Here is a 10,904-nt window from a genome sequence, read left to right on the forward strand (position 1 = left end):
AGGTGCTTTCCATTACCACATCCAGTATCAGCCACTATTAAGCCACTTGGCAAAGCCTTCAAAAACTCAATGATGTGTGGCCAAGCTGTATATCTCATGCTGCTGAAGTGCTCAGCAATCTATTAATAAACTTGATGGATGTACTCTTGCTCTAGTTGTCAGGCTTCTTTATCACTCTCTGGAAAGGAGGGAGGAGTCTCTTTCCTCTGGCTATCACAAGCCAAAGGGTAACCCATGGGCCCAAAGGTATCTAGATTCTCCTGTCATCACCAGCCAACTCAAACAAGGCAAAATAACTGGCACTGTGATACCATCTGGGTACTTAAAATCCATGACAGTCATGCCCAGGTTCATATTGATTTATGGTCAATTGTTCAGGTTTATGTTTAATGTAACCCTCCCTCAACCATTTCTCCAAAAAGCTATCACAAACATCAGGAAGACCCCTAGGCAAAGGCTTATCTTTATCTACATTGTTTTTCTCACAGTGGAACTCATAACCAAAATGCTTTACTCTTCTGTGTTTTAAGCATTTTTGAAAATTTTGATGGTCTGTATCTTTTGTTTAATCAACACTTTCCAAAAGAATTTTCTCATCCTCAGTAGAAATTATTTCTTCTACTACTATGAGGACTAGTGGTAAGGCTTGAGGCCCCAACTCCTTCCATTGTGCTTTTTCCACAAAATTCAAATACAGAATCATCTTTTGTCCTAAAGCATCCACTATTTCTTTCCCATTGAGAGTAACATAGGCTCTCTTAGATTCTTCTGTAGTTTTGTATCTTTCAAATGAGTAGGGCTTGTAAGGTGGCATTAAGAGAGCATCCACCAGTCCACATTTCTCTAAAACCAGTAGCAGTTGGTTTCTACTCACACCATTACCTAAACCAACATTGGCAACAACAAGCCTCTCCTCTTCAGCTCAGGCCGGATTCAGATTCTCACCCTGCAAGTGCTTTGTTCTTCGCTACCCTCTCCACTCTAGTGCCAGACAGCCGTCATGGATACTTGCACACCACTTCCCCTGGGCTCGGCCATGTTGGAGAAAAGCAGCATATATTTGTTTATAGGAGACCTAGTATATTTGTAAGCTAGTTTTGTTGGCTTGACCTCTGAGGTGCTGGAAGAGATTCAAATGTTCTTTGATCTTTTTGCCAGAGAACAACAGCAAAAAACTTGTTCAAGCACATAACTTAGTATTTTCTCTTGTGATGAAAATTAAAGTTGTTATATAATCTCTATTTTATAGTAAAATGATTTTTTTCTCTTTTATTCTTAGGAATTACATCAACTCAAAGAAGTCTCTGTTTACTTTGACATCTGAACTTTCACTTTATCCGCTAGTTATAATTCCTTGGTTATCATTATCATTACATAAATTTTTCTTTCTGAAAATGGATGATAGTTCTTACAGAGTGTAGGAGTCATGTCTTGTAGTCTAACTTGGATTTTCCTCAGCACGATGCCCTATGCATACATAGTTGATCACAAAATTATTTACTGAATGGTCAGAAGTTTTAAAAATGAGCCCTATTTTAGAATAGGAAGCCTAGTACAGAGGAGAAGACTACAATTTTTAATAGTTTCTCTACAGTTAAGTCCACTTAAATTCATAAAACATTGACAAATACTGTTTTACTGCTTTTCATTGACCTTTACCCTATTGGTAACATTAACCAGTATATCTTTGCTAGGGATTATGACCAGATCTGGAAAAAAAAAAGATAACAAAACTATTTTCTTTTCAAGCAGAGACCTCATATTCCTGGCAAATAAATCGACCTTGACAATAAAACACAGGCATTAAACAATTGGATGAATGAATAAGGAGTAGAAAAAATTTATGTGTAATCTTCACAATGAAACTTGAAATTACCAGAAAATAATCTTGTTGGTCCTTTTAGTGGGCACCAAACCAATGAATTATTCATAAAATTCATACATGAACAGAACATCCAGTTTAAAACCTACCTAATGCCAAAGTTGACAACTTCCTCAATACTAAGAGCCAGGAATAAGACTAAGGTATGCTTGTGGGTAACACAATGGGACTTAACACATGGGCAATGGATAAGGCAGGAGAGAAAATGAAGACAGAGAAAAGTCAAAGGAAAGTAATTTAGCATCAGGCAGACCTAATTTGAAACTCAACCTCCAGTGTGTATCAGCTGCATAAACTTGAGAAAGTTATTTCCTTTCTTAAATTTGCTTTTTAAAAAAATCTGTAAAATAGGCATACTGCAAAAGGTGGTCACAGGAATAAATTAGCTGATGAATATGAAACAGCAAGGTTCTACTTGGCAGAGAGTATTTTTGCACACAGGCTCATTTAGTGGCAAAGCACGATCTCCCTGGAAGAAAGCACAGCTGGTAAGAAAAATATTGGCACAAAAATATACACTTCTGTTTCAGAGAAGCTTTTGTAGGTTAAAGCAGTATGTCTCGCAGCTTTTAGCAGAGGTAAGCACAGCAGCTCTAGAAAATAAAAGATGAATTACTTAAAGTGGACTTTGTTCGTCACTTAAACTGAAGCTAAACCAAATCTGTATTGCCCTGAAACATGCTTGAGAGCAATGGTTCTTAAATAGCGAACGGCAAGCTAACGTGAATGCATTACAAATCAAAATGAAACAGATTACCAGGCCTCATCCTGAGCCTACTGGGTCAAAAATGAAGGGTGAAGCCTAGAAAGGAGTCACTTCCCCTGAAACACTCTCCCCACCTACCACCACTCAAAGAAAGCAAACAACTTCCCTCACCATGAGAATTGCTGAGTTTACAAATGAAGAGAGCCCAGTGTGCAAACTAGACCAAATTATACTAGATTTGGTACCCTTGATCACATGGGCTAGGAGTTCAGACTACACTGGTCAATTCCTCAACAAGGAGTAACTGGACATTTATATCAGCATCCTGCTTCATGTTTTTTAGAGCAATGCTACTTATATTTATGATTAACTTAGCTATAGTGAAGGCCATCTGGTTTTTATTCCAGAGTGTGTGTTTGAGATACTCTTAAAAACCTGTGTGACTTGCATGAAGTTTAGAATTTAAAAGTTGCTTCTGCCACCTACTGGATGTTTGACCTTAGGTAAATTATTTAATCTTTCTGAGCTTCAATTTTCTGTTTCATAAAATGAAGATATTAATAGGATTGTGTTATAGTAGTAAATTCCTACATTAAATGAATCCTTTCTATTACACTCAGGATCCAGAAATCTCAAATAGATAAAACTCAGGGAAACAACATCATTTATATAATGCTGATTAACGAAGCTTGTTTCCATCTAGAAATGCAATAATCTATAAAGCCACTTTGTACAGAACTTGTCATAAAATAGGTTTTCAGAAATGCCAGTTTTTTTTCACTCTCCCTAACTTATGGCCACTTTTTGTATACTACCTTGCTTGTTATTTTGCATTGCATTATTATGATCTCTTGTGTTATTACTTAATTTTCTATGCATGTCTTGTTTTTTCAATTGCCTTTTAAACTCTTTGAAGAAAGTGAATACATCTTACATTCATGGTACTATTCCTAATGCCAAGCACGGAGCATTCCTAGTGCCAATCACAAAAAAGTGCTCAATAAAAATTTCAGTTGATTTAGGGTAGAAATACTAAAAGACTGATGAAGAGAAGAGATGGGAGTTTGTGGTGAACAGAGTTAATATATGAGATACAGAGTAGCACTAATGCCAGGGATGTTTAGTCTCTCCCCACAGTTGTGTTTTGGCTTCTGTGACATCCCATCTTCATTACTCAAACTTTGTTTACATAATGCTTTGAATATATATATATTTTGAATGTGTATTTGAAAAGAATTTATATAATGAAAATATTTTTAAGTGATACATATTTGAAGCTATAAGTGAGCTACAGAGATTAGACCTAGGGTGTGTAGACTGGCAGATACCTCTCAATATCCCCCAGCAATTGAGTGCCATAAAAGTATATAAGGGAGCTGAATCAAATACCTTATTTCAGAAATAGAGGGAGACCACGACTCTGATAATAATTCGTTCATGAAACTGGATTGTAAAGAATAAGTAGACTTATGGCTAAGAATTTTAATTTTTGATATGTCTTTTTGTTTTAGTCAGACTACCACTACAGATAGCTGAAAAGTTAAAAAAAAATCAGATAAGTATACATAATGCTTGGTTGGTATTTCCATTTTCTGGCCTTCTCTGGTTCTCACATCTCTGGTCCTAACTCATTTCTGGGATATCGAAATAAAACTTCTCTCCAACCATAATTGTTGACTTTCTAACTTATAAGAATAAATGGTAGACCTGATCCAGATATTCCATTGGGAGTTTAGAGTCTAGAACTGTGCTACTCTTTATTATTTAACAATGTGCCAGTTAAAGATATCACCCCAATGAAAAAGAATAATTATAATAAATTTCAAATTAGAGACATATTAATATAGTTGACTGAATACTAGAAGCTAGAGTTCAAAGACTTAACTCTCCCCACTAACTATTTTGCTAATCATGAACAAGTCACTTGGAATCCCTAGACTTCAGGTTCCTCATCAATTTCAATGTGCCTCAGGCTATTGTTGTAAGAATAAAATAAGATATCACACGTAAGGTATTTAAAATGGAAAGGCACTAGGGACAGTGCGGTGGTATTAGCCTGAGGAATCTGCATGTGGGGTCCTGGGATTGCTCTGTGACAGGTGTGGAAGAGCCATTTGAGATATTTTTTCTGGGTTTTTAATACTCTTTGACAGGGCTGTAGCCTTGAAAATAAACACTGAATATGTACAAGTTGAAGAGAAATGAATAGAAAGAACTTTCAGGATGAAAAAGAATCAATAAAAAATGTGAACATCTAAGGGATTTTTTTTTATTATTATACTTTAAGTTTTAGGGTACATGTGCACAATGTGCAGGTTAGTTACATATGTATACATGTGCCATGCTGGTGCGCTGCACCCACTAACTCGTCATCTAGCATTAGGTATATCTCCCAATGCTATCCCTCCCCCCTCCCCCCACCCCACAACAGTCCCCAGAGTGTGATGTTCCCCTTCCTGTGTCCATGTGTTCTCATTGTTCAATTCCCACCTATGAGTGAGAATATGCGGTGTTTGGTTTTTTGTTCTTGCAATAGTTTACTGAGAATGATGATTTTCAATTTCATCCATGTCCCTACAAAGGACATGAACTCATCATTTTTTATGGCTGCATAGTATTCCATGGTGTATATGTGCCACATTTTCTTAATCCAGTCTATCATTGTTGGACATTTGTGTTTGTTCCAAGTCTTCGCTACTGCGAATAGTGCTGCAATAAACATACGTGTGCGTGTGTCTTTATAGCAGCATGATTTATAGTCCTTTGGGTATATACCCAGTAATGGGATGGCTGGGTCAAATGGTATTTCTAGTTCTAGATCCCTGAGGAATCGCCACACTGACTTCCACAATGGTTGAACTAGTTTACAGTCCCACCAACAGTGTAAAAGTGTTCCTATTTCTCCACATCCTCTCCAGCACCTGTTGTTTCCTGACTTTTTCATGACTGCCATTCTAACTGGTGTGAGATGATATCTCATTGTGGTTTTGATTTGCATTTCTCTGATGGCCAGTGATGGTGAGCATTTTTTCATGTGTTTTTTGGCTGCATAAATGTCTTCTTTTGAGAACTGTCTGCTCATGTCCTTCGCCCACTTTTTGATGGGGTTGTTTGTTTTTTTCTTGTAAATTTGTTTGAGTTCATTGTAGATTCTAGATATTAGCCCTTTGTCAGATGAGTAGGTTGCGAAAATTTTCTCCCATTTTATGGGTTGCCTGTTCACTCTGATGGTAGTTTCTTTTGCTGTGCAGAAGCTCTTTAGTTTAATTAGATCCCATTTGTCAGTTTTGGCTTTGGTTGCCATTGCTTTTGGTGTTTTAGACATGAAATCCTTGCCTGTGCCTATGTCCTGAATGGTAATGCCTAGGTTTTCTTCTAGGGTTTTTATGGTTTTAGGTCTAATGTTTAAGTCTTTAATCCATCTTGAATTGATTTTTGTATAAGGTGTAAGGAAGGGATCCAGTTTCAGGTTTCTACATATGGCTAGCCAGTTTTCCCAGCACCATTTATTAAATAGGGAATCCTTTCCCCATTGCTTGTTTTTCTCAGGTTTGTCAAAGATCAGATAGTTGTAGATATGCGGCGTTATTTCTGAGGGCTCTGTTCTGTTCCATTGATCTATATGTCTGTTTTGGTACCAGTACCATGCTGTTTTGGTTACTGTAGCCTTGTAGTATAGTTTGAAGTCAGGTAGCGTGATGCCTCCAGCTTTGTTCTTTTGGCTTAGGATTGACTTGGCGATGCGGGCTCTTTTTTGGTATTGACATTGACCTCAGAAAGCATGCCAGATTTTTCATAGGTTAGTGATACATAGATCTGCAGTAACGTATGATTACTGTTTAAAAACCAATGTCTCTTTTTGGTTGTGAAGATTTTTGCATTAAAAATACATATAAGATATTGATAAAACACCACATATGTAATCTAAAAACTCCTCCACGTTTGCAGCTAAACTTCTGAGTTAAAAAAATTTCTAATGAAATGGTTCAGTTAAATTATTTCTTGTCTACATCCTTAAGCTGCTGTCTATACTGCAGATAAAATGTGATTCACATGTGATCACTACTGAGAAAAATTGAGTACAAGGAACTATTGAATATAAGAATGAAATATTTTTATAAGTTTAAGAAAAGTTAGGAACTAGATAAAGAGCTGAAAAAGAAAGGGCCTTGAAGAATGTGCCAGGAAGGCCTTGAATCTTCATCCAAGCTTTGCACAATTGATACGTAGTCTAACAGGCTTGGACCTTGGAACTAAAAATGATTCTTCTCGGGCAGCCACCCAGTAGACATCTGTTTCAAGTGCATATGATGCATAACTCATGCCCCTCCCCCAACCCCCTGCCATCCCACATTGCTCAACTCCTTAAGATAAGCTTTAGTTTTTTAATTTCACTTGTAACTTTTATAAGAACTTCTGATAGCCTCTTAGGAAAGAAGAAACCTACATATTTTAATAAAGCTTGATGGCATATAATTTTATACTAAAATTTTATAAAGCAAAATTAATAAATACAAGTGTATTAGTCTGTTTTCATGTTGCTGATAAAGACATACCTGAAACTGGGCAATTTACAAAAGAAAGACATTTAATGGACTTACACGTGGCTGAGGAAGCCTAATCATGACACTAGGCAAAAAGAGAGCTTGTGCAGGGAAACTCCCCGTTATAGAACCATCAGATCTCATGAGATTTATTCACTATAATGAGGACAGCATGGGAAAGTCCTGCCCCCATGATTCAATTACCTCCCACTGGGTCCCTCCCACAACATGTGGGAATTCAAGATGAGATTTGGGTGGGGACACAGCAAAACCATATCAATCAGACTTTGAGTTAAAATAACACAATATTTTATGTAATTTTTATGCTTGACTATGTACCAGAAAGAATTACTTTGCTAGCTTCTTCTTTCTCCTCATTTCCTGCTGCCTCTGCAGTACCCATCCCCAATATAAATAGAACACATGAATTTTGGAATCAAATAGATCTCCAGTCTGATAGAATAGGTAGTAAGAAACAGAGTAGAGGCAAATATGGGTGGGCTGGATTCAAAGAAAGAGGCATGGTGGAGTTGAGGAATTTCCTGGATGATGGCTTCTAATTTTGTCTATAATGTAGGGAGCAAAGTCATCTGCTGAGAATGAGTGGGCAAGTCGTCAAGTAGTAGATTTCAGGAGTGTTAAATAAAGGCAGGAACTACCTATAAGGCTTGCCTGGGGTATCAAGGTCTGGTTGGGGTTGAGGAACACAGATTTCTAATAGACCAGGACTTCTTCATGGGCAATAGCAGCATTCTGCATGCATGTGTAATGTTTCTTAGGGAGTAGTGTAATCTAGGAGCAGAGAAGGAAGTAAAGTAGGTGAATTCATCTAAGGTTAGAGTTTTCCTAGATAGGTTCAAAGGAAGGGGGATGGTGGGGTAGAAGCTTTTGTTCTGAGGGTGGCAGCTGAAGTGAAAGACAAGAGTCCTAAGCCATGCAAAGAAGGCAATGAAGATTTGACAACAGGGTTTAAAGGTCTGAATCTTCGCAGTAAAGTGAAAGATGAGATGTGGTAGGAATGAAGGTGTCATGAGCTGAACTGTGCTCCCCACCAAACTCCTACGTTGAAGTCTTAACCCGTAGTACTGCAAAAGATGACTGTATTTGGAGATAGGGTCTTTAAAGGCGGAACTAAGATTAAATGAGTTCATTAGGGTGGGTTCTAATTTGGTCTGACAGTGTCCTAAGAAGAAGAAGAGATTAATACACAGACACAGAGGAAAGATCGTGAGAGGACACAGAGAAGTTGGCTATCTATAAGCCAAGGAGAGAGGCCTCAGAAGAAACCAGATCTGGGGCCAGGCGCGGTGGCTCACACCTGAAATCCCAGCACTTTGGGAGGCTGAGGCGGGCGGATAACCTGAGGTCAGGAGTTTGAGACCAGTCTGGCCAACATGGTGAAACCCCGGGCACAGTGGAGGGCACCTGTAGTCCCAGCTACTTGGGAGGCTGAGGCAGGAGAATTGCTTGAACCCAGGAGACAGAGGTTGCAGTGAGCTGATACGGTGCCAATGCACTCCAGCCTGGGTGACAGAGTGAGCAACTCTGTCTCAAAAGAAAAAAAAAAAAAGAAACCAGATCTGCCAGCAAATTGATCTTAGATGTTTAACCTTCAGAATTATGAGAAAATAAGTTTCTGTCATTTAAGCAGGATTGCTTGAATTTAAGATATCAGTAGTGGAGTAATTCTACATGGTCCAGGGTGTGGCTACGGGAGTGGAGGCTGAAATGGTAAGGATGGGAAGGTCACTAGATGCAAAGACAGTAAAGCATGCAATATAAAGACAAATAATTTAAAACCAATTTTATAGTGTTATAAAAAACAAATTTAACAGTTTTGGTGGCAATTGCGAGGTCAGTTTACAAGGTACTCTGTACATATCTTTTAGAACAAAAACTATCATGTGAAATAATAAATGTGAAAGTGTCTTTTAATTTCAAGCCATAAAATAAAATCTCTGAAGCCTGAGGTGCATAAATATAGGCCTGTATAAGCCTATTAAGAGAAAAAACATTCTCTGAAACATCTGATTTATTTGCCCTACAAAACATTATCTTCCTGTGACTTTTCCTTCCCTGTATTTTGATGTGGCAATTAAATGCTATGGGCAGTTAAATTATAGGATACATATAGAATGCTTAGCTCTTTGGAAGAGCTCAATAAAAGTTAACTACTATGTACAAATTAGACATAGAAACCTACCATATCTGGGGAAGGGAGTCGGGAAACTTGGGAACTGCAGAGCTGAGCAGGTGTCTGGTACTTTCTAATTGTGGCTAAACAAATTAAAATATTGCAAAGAATTTTTAGAAGTCAACGTTAATGCTTTGACAGAATAATATTTTAAAAATATTTCTTCATTTGGTAAAGAGTTAATCCATGTTTGAAATACCTGTAAGTTCCTCTGAATGCATGGGTTCCATTTACTGGAAACTTTTCTGGAGTAATTAGAGAATATTTCATGGTCAAGTTTACTCTATGAATTGTTTTAGTAAATATATCTGTAAAGTGATGGACATTTTATTATCAAGAAATGAACTAAAATACTCATGATTTATGTCATTAATTTGTGTGGCTGTCAGGCCCTATTGATTTATATCCTCTGTATCTTGTTGAAGCACACTGTGAAACCCCTTCCCTAGCTTGTTTACAGCAATGAACGTCTTGCTTATTTAAAGCCACTGCCAGCCCAGACAACTTCTATTGCTTAGAATTATTCTTCCAGTCACCCATTACCCTCTATTAAAAAGGCTTTTTTCCTCTCTTTTTAGAAAACTACTCTTGACTACAATTATAACTCCCTGATGGGAGGCCTTCCTCTATAACTGATGTCCTGAAGGAAAATTTTACCTTGAGGCATTTTTCATATACATAAGTGGTAAAAGAAGAGAATAAAAGGAAGGGAAAAAAGACAGTAACAGAAATCAAGCTGTAAATAAATGGGACCCCAAAATACCAGGAACTAAATTATCTGACATTGTGGAATAACTTAGTAACTCTTGGCCTCATAAATATATTTCTAAGTAGCAATTCAATTCAAACCAATATATTAATATTATAGAACTGTGGTTTCTACATTCTTTGACTAAGAACTTCCTAAAAGAGTCCCTCCCTCCCTCCCTTCTCTCCTTCCTTCCTTCCTTCCTTTTTTTTTTTTCCTTTCCTCCCTTTCTTTTTTCTTTTTCTTTTCTTTTCTTTTTCTTTCTTTCTTTCCCACAACGTTTTACTCTGTTGCCCAGGCTGGAGTGCAGTGGTGAAATCATGGCTCACTGCAGTCTCAACCACCACGGGCTTAGGTGATCCTCCCACCTCAGCTTCCTGAGTAGATGGGACCACAAGCACATGCCACCATGCTTGGCTAATTTTTGTATTTTTTGTAGAGAAGGAGTTTCACCATGTTTCCCAGGTTGGTCTTGAACTGGGCTCAAGCGATCCACCTGCCTCAGCCTCCCAGAGGGCTGGGATTACAGGTGTGAGCCACAGTGCCTGGCCTAAAAGGAATATTTCTTACCATTCTTTTTCCAAAGTGTAGATTCACAGTTTGACTAGATTGATTTTGATGTCACTGTAAGGTGGTAGAGGAAGAGGTACAGAGAAGGTCCCATTTGTAAACCAAAAAGTATCTGAGACAGGACTCAATCAATTTAGAATTTTATTTTGCCAAGGTTAAGGACCATGGCCAATGATACAGCCTCAGGAGGTCCTGAGAACATGTGTATACATTTTAGGGAGACAGGAATTAAAGGCAAAGACATAAATCAATACATGTAA

General features: G+C 37.8%; 1 pseudogene; it reads right to left on the reverse strand.

The window, feature by feature from the left end:
• Positions 1-322: 322 nt before the first annotated feature.
• On the reverse strand, positions 323-7,535 carry LOC100968058 (alkylated DNA repair protein alkB homolog 8-like; annotated as a pseudogene).
• Between the last annotated feature and the right edge of the window lie 3,369 nt (positions 7,536-10,904).

This window comes from Pan paniscus, chromosome 1 (genome assembly GCF_029289425.2).
Source record: "Pan paniscus chromosome 1, NHGRI_mPanPan1-v2.0_pri, whole genome shotgun sequence".
NCBI lineage: Eukaryota > Metazoa > Chordata > Mammalia > Primates > Hominidae > Pan > Pan paniscus.